This window comes from Rosa chinensis, chromosome 3 (assembly GCF_002994745.2).
Source record: "Rosa chinensis cultivar Old Blush chromosome 3, RchiOBHm-V2, whole genome shotgun sequence".
NCBI lineage: Eukaryota > Viridiplantae > Streptophyta > Magnoliopsida > Rosales > Rosaceae > Rosa > Rosa chinensis.
In genome coordinates this window covers 23,560,781-23,577,017 of record NC_037090.1, presented here as the reverse complement: position 1 = coordinate 23,577,017, position 16,237 = coordinate 23,560,781, and the positions used below count along the sequence as shown (strand labels likewise).

The 16,237-nt window shown below is 39.9% G+C and overlaps 1 long non-coding RNA gene across 2 annotated transcripts; it reads left to right on the top strand.

Moving 5' to 3' along the window:
- The first annotated feature begins 4,931 nt into the window (after nt 1-4,931).
- LOC121052403 lies at nt 4,932-7,358 on the top strand. Of its 2 annotated transcripts, XR_005808955.1 has the most exons (4): nt 4,932-5,247; nt 5,863-6,863; nt 6,975-7,040; nt 7,165-7,358. It is a non-coding gene; the product is annotated as an uncharacterized LOC121052403 (long non-coding RNA). The 2 variants fall into 2 exon arrangements; XR_005808954.1 differs by having other exon boundaries at nt 4,932-6,863.
- The last annotated feature ends 8,879 nt before the right edge of the window (nt 7,359-16,237 follow it).

Genomic DNA, 16,237 nt, shown 5'->3' with positions numbered 1-16,237 from the left:
AGATTTGCGGATTGTCACTTTGATGAGACAGTCTTCCCATCGTTAGGGGGAGATAAGAACACAGATGTTCAACAGGAATGATAGGAATTGTCGTGGTCTGTCCCCACTATGTCTCATCTCTATCCTAGTACCGCACAGTCTGAAATTGAAGTGCAAAGAATAATCGAGCTCAAGAACGTAGCAGATACTCTGCCTGATGCGTTTTCTGATGTTGCCAAAGTGACGAGATCACACATACCTGCTGCAAAGGTGCCTGTAAGGATCGATGTCTAGAATACTGGACATCACGACACTCCTGCGACACCAAGAGATGGCGTTATTGCCCAGCATGGCGATGATGTGGCGTCTATGGCCGCAGGTCCCTCAAGGGATCGCGGTAGACCGATTGGTTAGAAAGAAAGCAAATGAGGCACAAACAAATCATTTGATCATCGATACTCAAAATCCGTCTCATGAGAATGTTCTGGATTATGGTTATGTCCAAGAGACATCATTGGGGGACGCCTCAATGTCATAACCTATCCCTGAGAACGTAGAGATCTCTGTAAATTACACTAGTGTACTTGGGACGTGGGAAAGAAGCTCCATCATCATTGATGATGTATTTGTGTATTCAGTGGCAAGTGAGATTATTGAGACTGATGATATCGAACCACGCTCCGTTAATGAATGCCAACATAGAGCTGATTGGCCAAAATGGAAAGATGATATCCACGCAGAACTTGATTCTCTAGCGAAAAGAAAGGTATTCGGACCAGTTGTGCCAATACAGCCCAACACCAAACCAGTTGGTCACAAATGGGTATTCGTTAGAAAGCGTAATGAGAGAAACAAGATTGTAAGGTACAAAGCTCGCCTTGTGGCATAAGGCTTCTCACAACGCCCTAGAATTGACTACGAGGAGACCTATTCTCCCGTAATGGACGTAATAACGTTCCGCTACCTTGTCAGTTTGGTAGTTTCTGAAAAATTGAACATGCAGCTCATGGATGTACTGCGTATCTATATGGGGATCTTAGTTACAGAAATATACATGAAGGTCCCAGATGGACTTCAATTACCCAAATCAAGTGGCTCCAAACCACGGAGCGCGTTTGCGATTAGATTGAAATGCTCACTATATGGATTGAAACAATCCGGATGGATGTGGTATAACCGTCTAAGTGACTACTTGATTGGTAAGGGATATGTCAACAATGAATTATGCCCATGTGTATTCATAAAAAAGACAAGTTCCGGATTTGTAATAGTAGCGGTTTATGTCGATGACATGAACATAATTGGCACCCTTAAAGAGTTATGGGAAACCGATGAACACTTGAAATCCGAGTTTGAGATTAAAGATCTTGGGAAAACACGGTTTTGTCTCGGTTTGGAACTTGAGCACCGTAGATAAGGTATCCTGATTCATCAATCAGCTTATACCCAAAAGATGCTTAGGCGTTTCAACACTAACAAGATTAAGCCCTTAAGCACCCCAATGGTCGTTCGTAGTCTTGATCCAAAGAAGGATCCATTCCATCCAAAAGATGATAATGAAGAAGTGCTAGAGGCAGAAATGCCCTACCTAAGTGCAATAGGCACATTGTTATACTTAGCACAATGCACAAGACCGGATATCTCATTCGCTGTGAACTTGCTAGCTAGATATAGTTCTGCGCCAACACGACGCCATTGGACTGGTGTTAAAGATAGCTTTCGATACTTAAGTGGTACGATTGATATGAGCTTGTTCTATCCCTACAGAGAGACGACGGATTCGGACCTATCAAGTACCCGGGACGCCACACATGGTGGACTGCGTTCCCTCTCCCCATCCCAAAACGATATAAGTGTTTTGCAAGGTTTTGCTGATGCTGGGTATCTCTCTGACCCACACAAAGGTCGCTCCCAAACTGGTTATGTTTTCACCATGGGAAAGACCGCGATATCTTGGAGGTCTACACAATAGACCTTAGTCGCTACCTCTTCGAATCATGAAGAGATTATTGCTCTTCACGAAACAGTTCGTGAATGTATATGGCTTCGATCCATAGTTACGCATGTTCAAAGCAATTGTGGTCTGAAGTCTACCACAGATGAGTCAACCATCATTTATGAGGATAATGCTGCTTGCATTGAAAAAATGAAGCAAGGCTACATTAAAGGCGACAACACCAAGCACATATCGCCAAAATTCTTCTACAATCAGCAACAACAGAAGCTCCTTAAGATCAAAGTGAACTAGGTTCGATCTGAGAACAATGTGGCAGACTTGGTTACTAAGTCATTGCCTAAATCCACGTTCGAGAAACATGTGGCAAGAATTGGCTTGTGGAAATTATCTGAACTCCCATGATCGTAGTCATTAGGGGGAGGCGCAGATATCAGGGGGAGATGTCTACATGTTCACCTCGAAATGTGAATGGTGTGTTGTGCTCTTTTTCCCCTTCGACCGAGGTTATTTTTGTCCCATTGGGTTTTTGTTACTAGGCAAAGTTTTTATCAAGGCAACGAGAGAAGCACCGCGTTTGGGCAACACAAGGGGGAGTGTTCAAGTAAAACCCTAATTTGTGTTTAGCCCAAACTCTAGGTTACTTGACCTATAGGTAATAGGGTTTAATTAGAAGAATCTAGAGACTATATTTCCTTGTATGATTCAAACTCTATGTATTGTAATCCTCTATATAAAGAGGCCCTATTATCAATGAGAATTCACAGCGAATTTCTCTCAATTTCTGATTCCCTAAATCATATTCTACTTAATTCACATCCATCATTTTTGAAACTTTTTCAATTACCATCTTAACCTCAACCAAAAAATAAACAAATTCAAGGAAGAACAACTCCACCAAAACGAAGCAAGCAAAATTCAACCAAAATTTAAATAATTTCATAAAGAGATTGTTAATTTATTTATTTTGAATAAATGACTTGTGTGGCTGCCCTCAAACCTTGATTAATGAAAATGTTGAATACAAAGGGGGACATTGAGTCTAAACCCATGATTACAATAAACATCTAGAGAACGTCTTGAAATGAAAATCAGGAGTCTCTACCAAATAAATGCATTCAACCAAGCACCAACTAGCAAAGAGTGCTTCACTGGCTACTCCATTTGCTTTGACATAGTGGTTACATATTGGAAAAATAACTCAATAACAACGAAGCATAATTACCAAAAGCCACACTTTCTTGCTATGTTGCCGCTGGAGGATAAATCCGACGACATTTAATTTCACCGTACCATTAGAAAGTTGTGACCATTTGACGAAGTAAGAAACTCGCTGCCTACTTAGAGCAGATAAGACACACAAGATTTGAAGCTCGGGACACAACCCACTTCGCCTTACTTCAACCGGGGAGGGACTTATTGCTAGCATAAAGCCACAAAAATAAAGACAAAAGAAAACTAAAAACAGACCAGAAAAGGCCTATTGATCACTTCCAAGCCCAAACTCTGGGATCCCAGACTGGGCCCATAAGCAATGCCCAGGACTAACATGCTAAGACAGCAAAGAGAACGTACCTCTCCATCTCAGCCCAAAGACCCCAATTGCATCGCCACCACCTCCCCGGCCACCATACGCGTCGTTTCACCACTGGCCTCAAGCCCCGACCACCACTGCGTTTCCGCCGTTGTCAAACAACTAGAAAGCGACATCGCCATCAACGCTCCGCCGTCATCCCTATCATCTAACCATCAATCTATCCCATCTAGCTACCGATCCTAGCTCACTTTCCATTGACCACCACGAGCCATCGCTCCATCCCGGCTAAGATGCAACCTCTCTCTGATCCCGACTCCAGCTCTGACTCCACCTCAAATGTAGCCACCATCCCCCGATATAGATAAAGAAACACATTCCTCGACCCCAGCCTCTGAGCTCCAAGCACACCAACCAACCAGACAACCCCTCCAGCTGCACGTATCGTGCACCGGAGAGACCAGTGGCTAGTGCTAGTACAGAGGCGCAACCGAACATGCACGAATGACCACAACGCTCTCAAGGTTTTTCTCAAGGGATTTTGTTCTTCCTACTGTAATTTTTTAAATAGAATGTTTATTAGATACATAGACTTTAAAGCAAACATCAATTCCAACTCTTCTTCTTTCCCATGGAGATTCTTTTCATGGAATCCCTTATATTACTAAATTTATGGATTACATCTTTTTTGTATTTTCTATATTGAGCATATTCTTTAATTTCAATCAAACTGCAGCAAGTTACAATAGGGAATACTTTCACGACTTGAACAATTAAGGAGCCCAGAACAAAGAGATGAGAGATTTTTTCCATTGTTAATGTTCTATAAATCAACTTTAGGTCTAATTTTTTATTTTTTGGGTGGGGGGTAGTAAAAGAGGAAGTTTCTGAGAAAAGTTGGATAAAAAAGTGAGGGGTGTGTGTTAATGAATTTGGTTTGTGTTAATAAGATTTTCCTATACGAAATTCCATTTTTCAATCACATAAGGACAACAAATTTAGATTCACACAACCTAGAGCCCCTCTATTTTATGTCGAAACACAATGCAACATGTTGGATACAGTCAATTCTCAGAGAGAATCAACATTGCTTTGGTCTCTCATGCATGCATTACGCTAGCAATCATTAAATTTTGCATCCAACTAAAAACCGAAAAAAATCTTAAGTGCACTTAGCGGCATTAAATTTTTTGATTTAGGAAAGAAATCTTCTAGAATTGATTAGGTTTGGTAGGCCCCGGTGCCTACCCTATATAAAGCATAGTCTCTTCAAGGTAAGACCATCTCCAACAGATAGGTCTTTTGCCAGATGGACACCCAACGATTACTTTTGACCAACCAAACTATTCTCCAACCCATATGCCTTTTACACGTGGATTTGACATAAGTCTCTCCTCTGTCAAATTTGACAGCTTCTTCTCCTTCTGTCTTTTATTTTTTTTATTATTTCTCTCTCCCTCTCTCTCACTCTTTCCTTTTCACGTCTTTCTTCCTCTCCTCTGACCCAGAACTTCAAGCTTCCTCTCCTCTTACCCAGAACTTCAAGCTTCCTCTCTTCAAGTTTCTTTTCTCTTCTTGAATATTAGGAATATGGATAAAAAAATTTCAGATTCATCTTCAAATGCTGCAGATGAGGAATTTTGGAATCTTGCCAATTCATCATCAGACGAAGAATTGATGAATATGTAGATTATTGCTCTACAAGAGAATGGAAGAACCTTTCTCCATGGATTTGAAGACTGGCAATGGATTTGAAGCCATATCTCATCAGTTTGGTCCGGTCAGTTCTCACCTCGTTGAGCAATTTCTTGTATATATTGATTGTGATTAGTGATCTTAACATGTGGGTGTTATGATTTGGAGTAATGGGTGTTGTAGAAGGTCAATTTTGTTTACTGGATTTGAATTTTTTGAATGCCATAATGCCCTGTTCAGCTGTTGGGTTTGTACCTTAACTGCAATGTACTAGCTTTAATGGGTTTTGTTTTGTTGTTGCATTAGATAATTGCTATTCTTTGGTTCCATTTTTCGGAGTTGAGACCTGTGCATTAATATGGTTCTGTAATGTGCTTAGGGAAACTTAAAAGCTCTGAACTTGCTAAAACAATCAAGTAGGCAACTTTTAAGTGCTGAGAGGTGTATTCAGTTGAATTCCCAACCTGATGTATGTGCCTAATTGCAATGATCTAGCTTGCATGGGTTTGTTTTCTTTTTATATGGATGATTGCTAGCCTTTTGTTCAATTTTGAGTTGACATGTGTACAAATGCCATTAGTTGTTTAGGGGAAACCTACACTATCTTAAGTGCTAAAAGACATGTCTTCTGGTATGCGATTTGATATTGTTGTTCAAGTAAACAACTTTAAGCTCTGAGAGTTGTGATTTGAATTCCCAGCCTGATGTGGTAGTAAACTGTGCTGCACTTTCGGTTCCTCGTGCCTGTACAATGGATCCTGCTGCAGCTATGTCAGTTAATGTGCCATCTTCTCTTGTTAATTGATTATCGAGCATAGAAGAGAGTAATTATCTTCTGATCCATTTGTCAACTGATCAAGGTAAGTTGTTTCATATACTGTAATTTGTTCATATTCCTAGTTCAGTTACTCTGTAAAGATGGATCAATAAAAGCAAACAGGAGAAACTGGTAAGAACTACAATGGCACATAGTTGCTTACCAACGAGAGCCTATCATTTTTTAAGCTCCTTGGAGGGGAGTTGGAATAAGGGTTGGGATTAGGATAGTTGAATGTTCTTAGGGTAAATAAATAAAATAAAGTTTTGGCTTTTGTCGATTAAAAAACCCTTGTTCTTTATGTTCCAAAAATGTAAATAAATAAAATAAGGTTTTGGCTTTTGTCGATTGAAGAATCTTGGCTTACTATAACAACCATGATTGCACTATATTGGTTATTCCAGCCATTGTGTGGAATGTGTGTCTTCTATGATATAGTTTGCATTACCCTCTCTTAGTGTATTGTATCTTACTCCAGAGAAGAACAACAGCTAAGGTACTAACAAATAACTTAGGTGAGAAACTGAGTTGCATTACCCTCTCTTAGTGTATTGTATCTTACTCCAGAGAAGAACAACAGCTAAGGTACTAACAAATAACTTAGGTGAGAAACTGAGTTGCATTACCCTCTCTTTGTAGGGCTTCTCTTCCCAAAGATTACGGCAGGAATTATGCAGATGAGTTAAATGCATGTTTCTCTTTTGATTTTTTAGATTTTGTTTTGTGACTCTGTTGTGCAGACTGATAAATGCATATGCGTTAATAAATGTAGATGCATTAAAGCATGTTTCTAAGGAGCTATGTCAATCTCCCATGGCCTCCCTCTTGCCGTATAACGTTAAGAACAGCAATAATCACTACAACTTGATTGGATTGTATTTCTGGTACTATAGAACAAGTTGTTTCTTAACAAGTTCATTTTGATCTCTAGTCTCATCGACCTTGATTGGATTGTATGGATGGTATGCTTATTCTGTTTTCTGTCCAAAACGCAGAACAATTCTCTCAGTCTTTTCATATCTCTCAACTAAAGCAAATTCAAGAATCTTCCTTGTTCAAAGGTTTGTTAGCTAAATATTTTAGTTTGATTTGCCCAGATTATGGTGTGTCAACCAATATTGCTAGCTAGCTTCTCATATTGCTATTAGCTTCTCTTTTTCATGTATCTTCTGCTTGTGTTTTCAGGATAAATATAAGATGGGGAAGATTGTTGCGGGAATTCTTGGTAGAATAGAAATGTGCAGCATTAGTCTGTATGGGAGATTGCAAAGCCTTCTAGATCTTTTAGTTTGTATCAGTTCGTTTGGTTTCCAGTGAAATAGATATGTTTTCACCTGTTTAGGTTTCCTGCTATGTATTCCTTCATCTCAAATTCTCATAATCTCAACTGCATCTCTCTTACTGTAAACATTCTTGGTATGTTCTTTGATTTACAAAAAAAGAAAAAAAAGAAAGGGAAAACAACGTAAATAGAATTATATATATTAAAATAATATTTAAATTTGACATCTCCATTGGAGTTACAATTAGTCAAAATGTTAACATGTCAATTTTGCTATGTCATATGTCAAATTTAAATTTGACCAAGGCTAAAAGACATAGCCATTGGAGATGCTCTAAGCAAACCCAATAGAAATCTTATTTTTCATTCCCATCCTTTTTGCAACATTTTCATCATTTTTTGGTAACCATGGCAAGAAAAAAGGTGAGATTGACCTACATCACTAATGACAGTGCTCGCAAAGCGACCTTCAAGAAAAGGAAGATGGGACTTATGAAGAAGGTGAGTGAACTCAGCACCCTTTGTGATGCTAATGCTTGTGCTATTATCTACATCCCCTATAACTCCCAACCAGAACCCTAAGAGACCTACCTGAGACAAAGGATTGGGAAAGTTAAAGAGCTCAAGAAGCTGAAGAAGGAAAACCGCTAGAAGGAGATGAAGCATCTCTTGTCCCAGATGTAACGACGTCTTGTATCTCAATTTATTCGTTTACTAGTCATTTGGATGGCAAACGACAACTACTTTCACTTTTTATTTTGTTTCGATACTTTTAGTGGCTCTAAAAGTTAACGTTTTGTTTGGGTCAAAATTTGAGAAAATTTCCTTCATCAAAGTTATAGAGGACGTTAAACCGAGCACGTGCATATGTGGTACGTAAAAATAAGAGTTCGTATGCAATAGTTATAAGCTGAAAATGGAAGTTACTGTTTATGATAAGTTGGCGTCTATTTAAATTTTTACTGTGGCCGGTAATTTTCCTTTTTCTTTTCTCTCTCCTTCCCTCCGTGCTCTCTCTCTCTCTCTCTCTCTCTCCTCTGCAACTCTCTCTTTCTCCTTGTAACGCCTCGGAAGGATTACGTTGCAACGCCGCAAGCCTCTGAACATGAGTCTGCAGCTTGTGCCACAAACCCATGCCACAAAAGCTTGCAAGGTCTTTTAGAATTGTGGTGAGAAAAACATTTACGATTGAGGTTGAGAGTACAATTGGGAAGCATAAAGATTTTACAACAAAAGAGTACTTTATTTACATTCCACAAAAGTCATGAGTCCAAGGTTCGGGTTTCAAATTCACGCTAAGTAACACACACCAAAAGATAGGCAGGCGGATAATAACAAATTTACAAAGGTTCCCACAACAAGAAAAAGTCACATTCACAATTTCAAAAGGAGGGAGACTGATCAACACCTGCCAAACCAACAGTCAAGTCCAAAAGAAGCTATTCACAACTTGACGATGCCAACACCAAGTGTCTAAGTCTGGCCGGTCCTCAGCTGGCTCCTGTCCAGTTCCTGGAGAGAAAGTAGGGGTGAGCATCACATACGTTCATCACCCAGTAGAGGAGCTCAACCCCACTAGGTTTTATAAATAGCATGCAGTAAAGGATTATCACGAACTTAGAAATGTGTAAAACATATAAATAACGTAAAGAAAATCATTAAGTACACGACTTGTAGACGAGATCCCAATAGCTCACAAACCAGATAATCGGTCCCATAGACCAACTACACGGCCTTACCTCAAATAGAAGGTTTACCAGGTAAGCGTAGCGAGAGCGTTCACTACCTAGCTACACACATGTACCGGGCCCGTCATTACGATCGGAATACCCGGACGACCGGCGTAACTAACCCTCCAGAGGTTTTGGGGATCGAACCCAAGGAAGTCAGAGCCACCCTTCGCTCTCAAGTCATCTAACTTACTTGACCGTATAGCACAGCCCCGACAAGTTAATAGTTATCTCCGTGCTGATAAAATAAAATAAAATAAAATAAAGTAGAAATATAAATATAAATAAAACATACCGAAACTGTGCATAAGTCATGCAACACTTAAAACGAATATATAAAGAAAACTCTAGTGAGGCGTAGGTGAGTCCCCCCTACCTAGAATCCATGCTTAGACAATCTCTTAATTATCACCGTCGTTGGTTAAGCCTCGGTCACTGGAATCCTAAACCCAACAATTCTAGGTTAGTAACTTCCTTAGAACAAATAATTTATCCTTCACCTATATACCAATTTCGACCAATCCTAAGTCATGTAAATAGTTCAAGCGAACAACTAATTTCCACAAGTCCAAACCAAACCTTTAACTATAATTTAGTTTCTGCCAAACTCAACCGAATCTGCAACTTACTCTAGAATAAGACAATTATACATATACCAACATGCAGCTCAAAGGAATCTCAAAACCATACAAAGCCTTCAACTTTAATCTAGTTTTGGAATTTGGAGTAAGCAATTATATCCAACAATCACGTCCATCACTTTGGCTCCCACAACACACAATTATGTAGGCCTCACCATATGGCCCTTGGGCCCTAAGCCCGCCCGGCCCGGCCCTTCCATTAGGGCGGGCCGGCCCGACCCTTTTTTATTTAGGGTAGGGTATGGGTCACACAAATAAAGCCCGGCCCGGCCCCGCCCTTAAAGCCCGGCCCTAACATTTATATTTTATTTTTGTTATTTTCTATTACATGTGTTATATGTATAAAACTATGGAAGTGTAGAAAATTATTTCAATCTACATATTAGGAAATGAGTCTTTTAAATTGAGCTATATTTTGAGAAGAAAAAAATAATTTTTTTAAAAGAATTAACCGTTAATTCGGCAAAAACGCCGCTGTTTTAATATAATCTTATGAGTATTTTAATATTTACCAATAATTACTATTAACTAATTAACTGTAATAATTACAAAGCTATTATTTCAAATTGGACAATATATTCATGTAATACCAATTTTGAAATAAATCAAGTAATCAACATAACTAAAAATAATCAATTGGTCGAGTTGAAACCTTTTTACCAATGTAATGTTAACTTCTTAATGAGCAAAATGGGGGACGAAATGGAATTTTTTAAAATGAACCGCTGGATGTTGTTTTCATATGAATATATGTTAGTGGTAGAAATTTCAACAATTTCCGCATTTGGTTGGACCTCGATCTACCGGTCAACTCAATACCCTAAATAGAACATAAAACAAATATGCTCTTAACCGGTCCTTGGCAATTCACTTTTTTCGATCTTTCAGCTCCCACACTCTCATGGGTAGGGGGTCTACTTATGGATGTCAAAATTCCGCAACGTTTGTCCGCGCATGGTGCCGCTCCCCTTAGGGAAGTTTGCTTGTGCAAAGCGTTGACCGCTCCGTTAGGAGCCTTATTCACGGCGGATCGGCCTAATTTCTTTACACAATACCTATCACTATTGTATAAACATATAAGAATTTTTTGATTGATCGATTTTCATTTCAAAATTTTTGGATCGCACATAATCCTTATATGTCTTGTAATGTAGTATAACTAGTTTAATAAGCTTGTTACCCTCCATGAGCAAAATGGGGGACGAAATGGAATTTTTTAAAATGAACCGCTGGATGTTGTTTGCATATGAACATATGTTAGTGGTAGAAATTTCAACAATTTCCGCATTCGGTTGGACCTCAATCTACCCGGTCAACTCAATACCCTAAATAGAACATAAAACAAATATGCTCTTAACCGGTCCTTGGCAATTCACTTTTTTTGATCTTTCAGCTCCCACACTCTCATGGGTAGGGGGTCTACTTATGGATGTCAAAATTCCGCAACGTTTGTCCGCGCATGGTGCCGCTCCCCTTAGGGAAGTTTGCTTGTGCAAACCGTTGACCGCTCTGTTAGGTGCCTTATTCACGGCGGATCGGCCTAATTTCTTTACACAATACCTATCACTATTGTATAAACATATAAGAATTTTCCGATTGATTGATTTTCATTTCAAAATTTTTGGATCGCACATAATCCTTATGTCTTGTAATGTAGTATAACTAGTTTATTAGGCTTGTTACCCTCCACAAGCAAAATGGGGGACGAAATGGAATTTTTTAAAATGAACCGCTGGATGTTGTTTGCATATGAATATATGTTAGTGGTAGAAATTTCAACAATTTCCGCATTAAGTTGGACCTCGATCTACCGGGTCAACTCAATACCCTAAATAGAACATAAAACAAATATGCTCTTAACCTGTCCTTGGCAATTCACTTTTTTTGATCTTTCAGCTCCCACACTCTCATGGGTAGGGGTTCTATTTACGGATATCAAAATTCCGCAACGTTTGTCCGCGCATGGTGCCGCTCCCCTTAGGAAAGTTTTCTTGTGCAAAGCGTTGACCGCTACGTTGGGAGCCTTATTCATGGCAGATCGGCCTAATTTTTTTACACAATACCTAATTACCTATCAATGTTGTATAAGCATATGAGAATTTCAGATTGGTCGATTTTCATTTCAGAATTTTTGGATCACATATAATCCTTATATGCTTATTAATGTAGTACAACTCGTTTATTAGGCTTGTTATCCTCCATCAGCAAAATGGGGGACGAAATGGAATTTTTTAAAATGCACCGTTGGATGTCATCCGTATATGAATATATGGTAGTGGTAAAAATTTTAGTGACTTCCACCTTCGGTTGGGTCTCTATCGACCCGGTCAACTCCATACCCTAAATAAAACCTAACACAAATATGCTCATAACCGAGAATTTGCAATTTTTTTTTTGATCTATCAGCTCCCACACTCTCATGGGGAGGGGGTCTATCACATGCTGTCAAAATACGGGGATGTTTGTCCGCAAAAGGTGCCGCTCCCCTTACGGAAGTTTGCTTATACAAAGTGTTGACCGCTCCGTTTGGTGCCTTATTTAATGCAGATCGGCATAATTTTTTTACACAATACCTACTACTGTTGTATATGCATATGAGCATTGTCATGTTATAAGTTACAAGTGTGTGTGTGTGTGTGTATTAAATATGTTCAATAAAAAACAATGAGTCTTTTATTACCAATATATACCATTAAGCCATATTTTGAGAAGAAAAAAATAATGTTTTTTTTTTGTTAAACAAAGTAAGGCCCTTTTTTGGCCCATTTCGGCCCTATTTGACCCTATTTGAGGGCCAGCCCGACCCGGCCCTTTCGGCCCTAACGGATCGGGCTTTTCGGGCGGGTAAGGGTTAGCATATTTAAACCCTGGCTCGACCCTACCCGGCCCTAAATTTTGTTGACTTTGACTAGGCCCGGCCCGGCCTGACCCTAAGCCCTAAAATTTAGGGTAGGGCCGGCCCTAGCCTGGCCCATGATGACCCCTACAATTATGTATATAAATATACATATACCAAGACCAAACCATTGACTAGTCTTGCTGGACGTCACCTTTCAGACTAAAGATCCTTTATTAAACAATTATAGTAACCTACACCACCACCAAAAGCTGACCAGATTTCTACTTTTATTATAATTATACCCAAGAATGCTTCTTCCCTCAATTTGATCAATGCCCCGTCAACTACCTTCACCCAGAAACCTTCTCCCTCAATTTATGTACTGCACAATTCCACCTTTCAGCCGACAAAGACTTTCGATTAACTCCAGCTCCAAACCTCTACTTTTCCTCAATTCCAAACCTTGATTTAAGAAGAATTATCAATTTCCCAACCTTATAATTGTTGGAATTTTAGATATAATATTTCAAAATACAATATTATTTATTGAGTTTAATCATAGCCAATTATTTGGTGCTTTGTTTTCCAATAAAACCTTCATTGCATAAGTTGGTATATCCTTTATTTTCACTGCATCCATTATAATTGTGCGGCTTGTTAATTGCTTCTTTATCCATTGTTGACTAGTAAGTTTTTCCATGTCAGTTACAAAAGCCAACATTATTAATATTGATGATCATTATCGTAGCTTAATTACTAGTCTTCTTTGCTTAGTCATATATATACCCTCATTTCCTTCCTATTATATATATATATATATATATATATATATGATCACCATACATTCTCCTCAAGAGTTCTTTTCTCATATTCTAGTCAATTTTATGCGCTCAATATTCTTCTTTCCTATGCCAAAGGAAATTATCAAGCTGTTCTAGGATCCAAGTATTGCGAGTGTACGCTTACAAGGATTAACGGTTGTTGTACCCTGGAGGGTAGGGTGCCACTAACCTGCTACACCGAGACATTGTCTCCGAGGGGCGAAATCTACTCCTAAAGGCAGTGTTTACATGCCTCAACCTTAAAACGCTTTTCGAATGATGTGTTCCTTGGAATCCTACAAATTCAAGAGATAAGTCTTATAATTCTTGTTTTTTTTTTTAATAGAGATTGATATCATTAAGATCAATAGCCGGCAGACTGCCAATGGCTAGAGTCTAACTGTACTTACAACAAGATAGCCGGCAAGAAAATCCGGAAACCCTATTCTAAGCAAAACAGACTCATTACAAGTCGATGATAAGCTCGCTACAATTAGCGAACTTATAAACAAAGAAACTCCGTGTCTTCTAGGGCAAAATCATTGACTAGCATCCCCATTAGCCAGACGCGCAATTGCGGTACCAACAGAAAGCCACTTCCTAGCAAACAGATAGGAGCACGTCCTTATGCATAAGCCGCTATAACAAACGCCAATCGCATTCCAGATAATTACCAACTCCCGTAGCAGCCATGATCCGAAATTGATTGGTCATGGACCATATACCGACCCAAATACCCAAGAAGGTTCACATCTCAGGCTAGGTCCACTCTCAACCTTAAGTGATAAATGAGGGTGGCAAGGCACCCTCCTTGAAGACCCCCAAGACAGAGCCCAGCAGCCCAAGTTGGAGCCCAGACCCAAAAGCCCAAGACCACACCCAAGCAAAGGGGGCAGAAGCCCTAATCATGTTCTGCCATGCCATCGCTGCCGCCGGCCAACTTTCCGGTGGCCGTCCCTTCCAGCTGGACATCAGGTCGTCACCAGACCGCCGACCAGCCAAACCACTTAGGCCAAAGCTTTGCAGACCAAAACCTCGACTCAAGTACACAAAGCATCCGGAGAACATCGCCGACTCCTGTGTCAGTTAGCCGGAGAAGTATTGACTAACGTGAAACCAGAGATGTCGCCGTGCAGTCCCCTAGCCCAGACGTCGAACTCCCACGTCAAGACGCCGAGAAGGAAGCCAGAACCGCCGACCCAAATTGACCTACGCGATCTTCAATTCCTCCAAAGTGTCAGTGTCGATCTATCCTACGTGCCCTTCCCTACACAGCCTAGCCCTGACGAGGAAACTCGCAGGTATTAGATCGGCCAGCCACCAAAGATAGCTCGCCGCCGTTCTACTCAATAGGTTGGGTTTGCTTGCCTCAGTTATACAGCTGGATTTCACTGGAGCAAGTCTCTATTGATATCACGTCTTATAATTCTTGGTATTTTAATCTATATGACAATAAAATAATGATAATTATTTATTATTAAATTATATTGTATTTGTGTGATTTTGTAGGAGAATCAAAATAAGTAGCATCCATCAACCAAATTTTCCAACAATAGTCAGATTGAAATACCAATTGAACACCAAGGATGGGTTGAGATTACATTAAGAGTGAGCCAATTTCAGTCTAATTTCCAAAGCCAAGCTTCTGCACTAGCAACAGAAGGAGATGGGGACTTCAGTGGCTTCTAACCCATTGTCATGGTTGGTTTCTCCATTCTTGGCAAGGTTGGGTAAGAAAACTGGTTGAGCTGTGGGTGGATGTAGATGAGAGTAGTGAGTATAATCTGTGGTTTCTGAGAACCAAAGGAGTATGATTGGCATGCAAGTGACAGAAAAGTCTAGAGATATAGGTGGAGAAGGCTGTGAGGTGGTGAGCGTTGTAGGCAGGAGGTGTAGAAGCGTGACTGACCAAGGCTAACATGTTCCATTTTCAGATACCCACCTCAACTATCTCATGCACTCTTAAGTTGGCTATTGTTCCAATTAAACTCCTTCTCTACGTTTACCAACATGGGTTGACTTAAATCTTCTATAGGCCCAACTTGTACTAGTTTACTAAAGCCCAATGAGAACCATTAATTCTAAACTTAACCGAAAAGTTCCTACCTAACCAGAACTAGATTGAACCTAAATTCTCAGAAATAAATTTCGAAACCAAAGCTTGAGAAAATTCAAAGTAACTAAACAAAATTACCGGGGCTCACACTCCGCCTCTAAGCCACCTGACTGCTTGCAATGGGCATCGTTGGCTTCGTCTCCTCCTCCTCTCGACGCCTACTGTGGTATTTCAAGGCATCATGGTCGGAAAATGAAGAACCAACACCGAGAACCATGCGGTTACTTTAGCAGAAGTGGTCAACGCCGGTTTCTCTTGATTCCGGTCACCTCCAGCCATAAACCCAAGTCTATTAGAAGCGCCTTGAGCTACTCTTCATGTCCTCCAAACCTCTTGTAGCAATTCGAAGCCTGGAGGAAGAAAGCATAATTGGAAAATTTCACTGTACAATCGGGTTGCTTAATTGTTCGACCACTTCGAGACATTTTCTGACTTTGTCACAGTTGAGAAAGTTGTTAGGCTTGTTGAGTAGGTGTTGCAGCTAAAATTTGGTGGCCATCATAGGTGGTTGCAGGCGGCGCGTGGGACCCACATGCCGCCAATGTGGGTGGCGCGTTGAGGCGCGTAAAGCAGGTTTCTGGATTTGATTTTTGGCTAGTTAAATCTTATAATTGTTGTAGAGATTGAATATGTGATTTTGGTGAATTTTGGAGAAGTTTGACATTGATTATGAATTTCCGAAGTTTGGAGTTTCAGAGGTCGGATTCCCCTTGTTTCTGTTATGGAATACTTTAATCGACGGATTGATATCAGTGGTGGAGTTTGGCTTAAATCCTGAAAGAAATGGAGATATTGATTTACGAGGGGTTTTCGGGTTTCGTTATAGAAT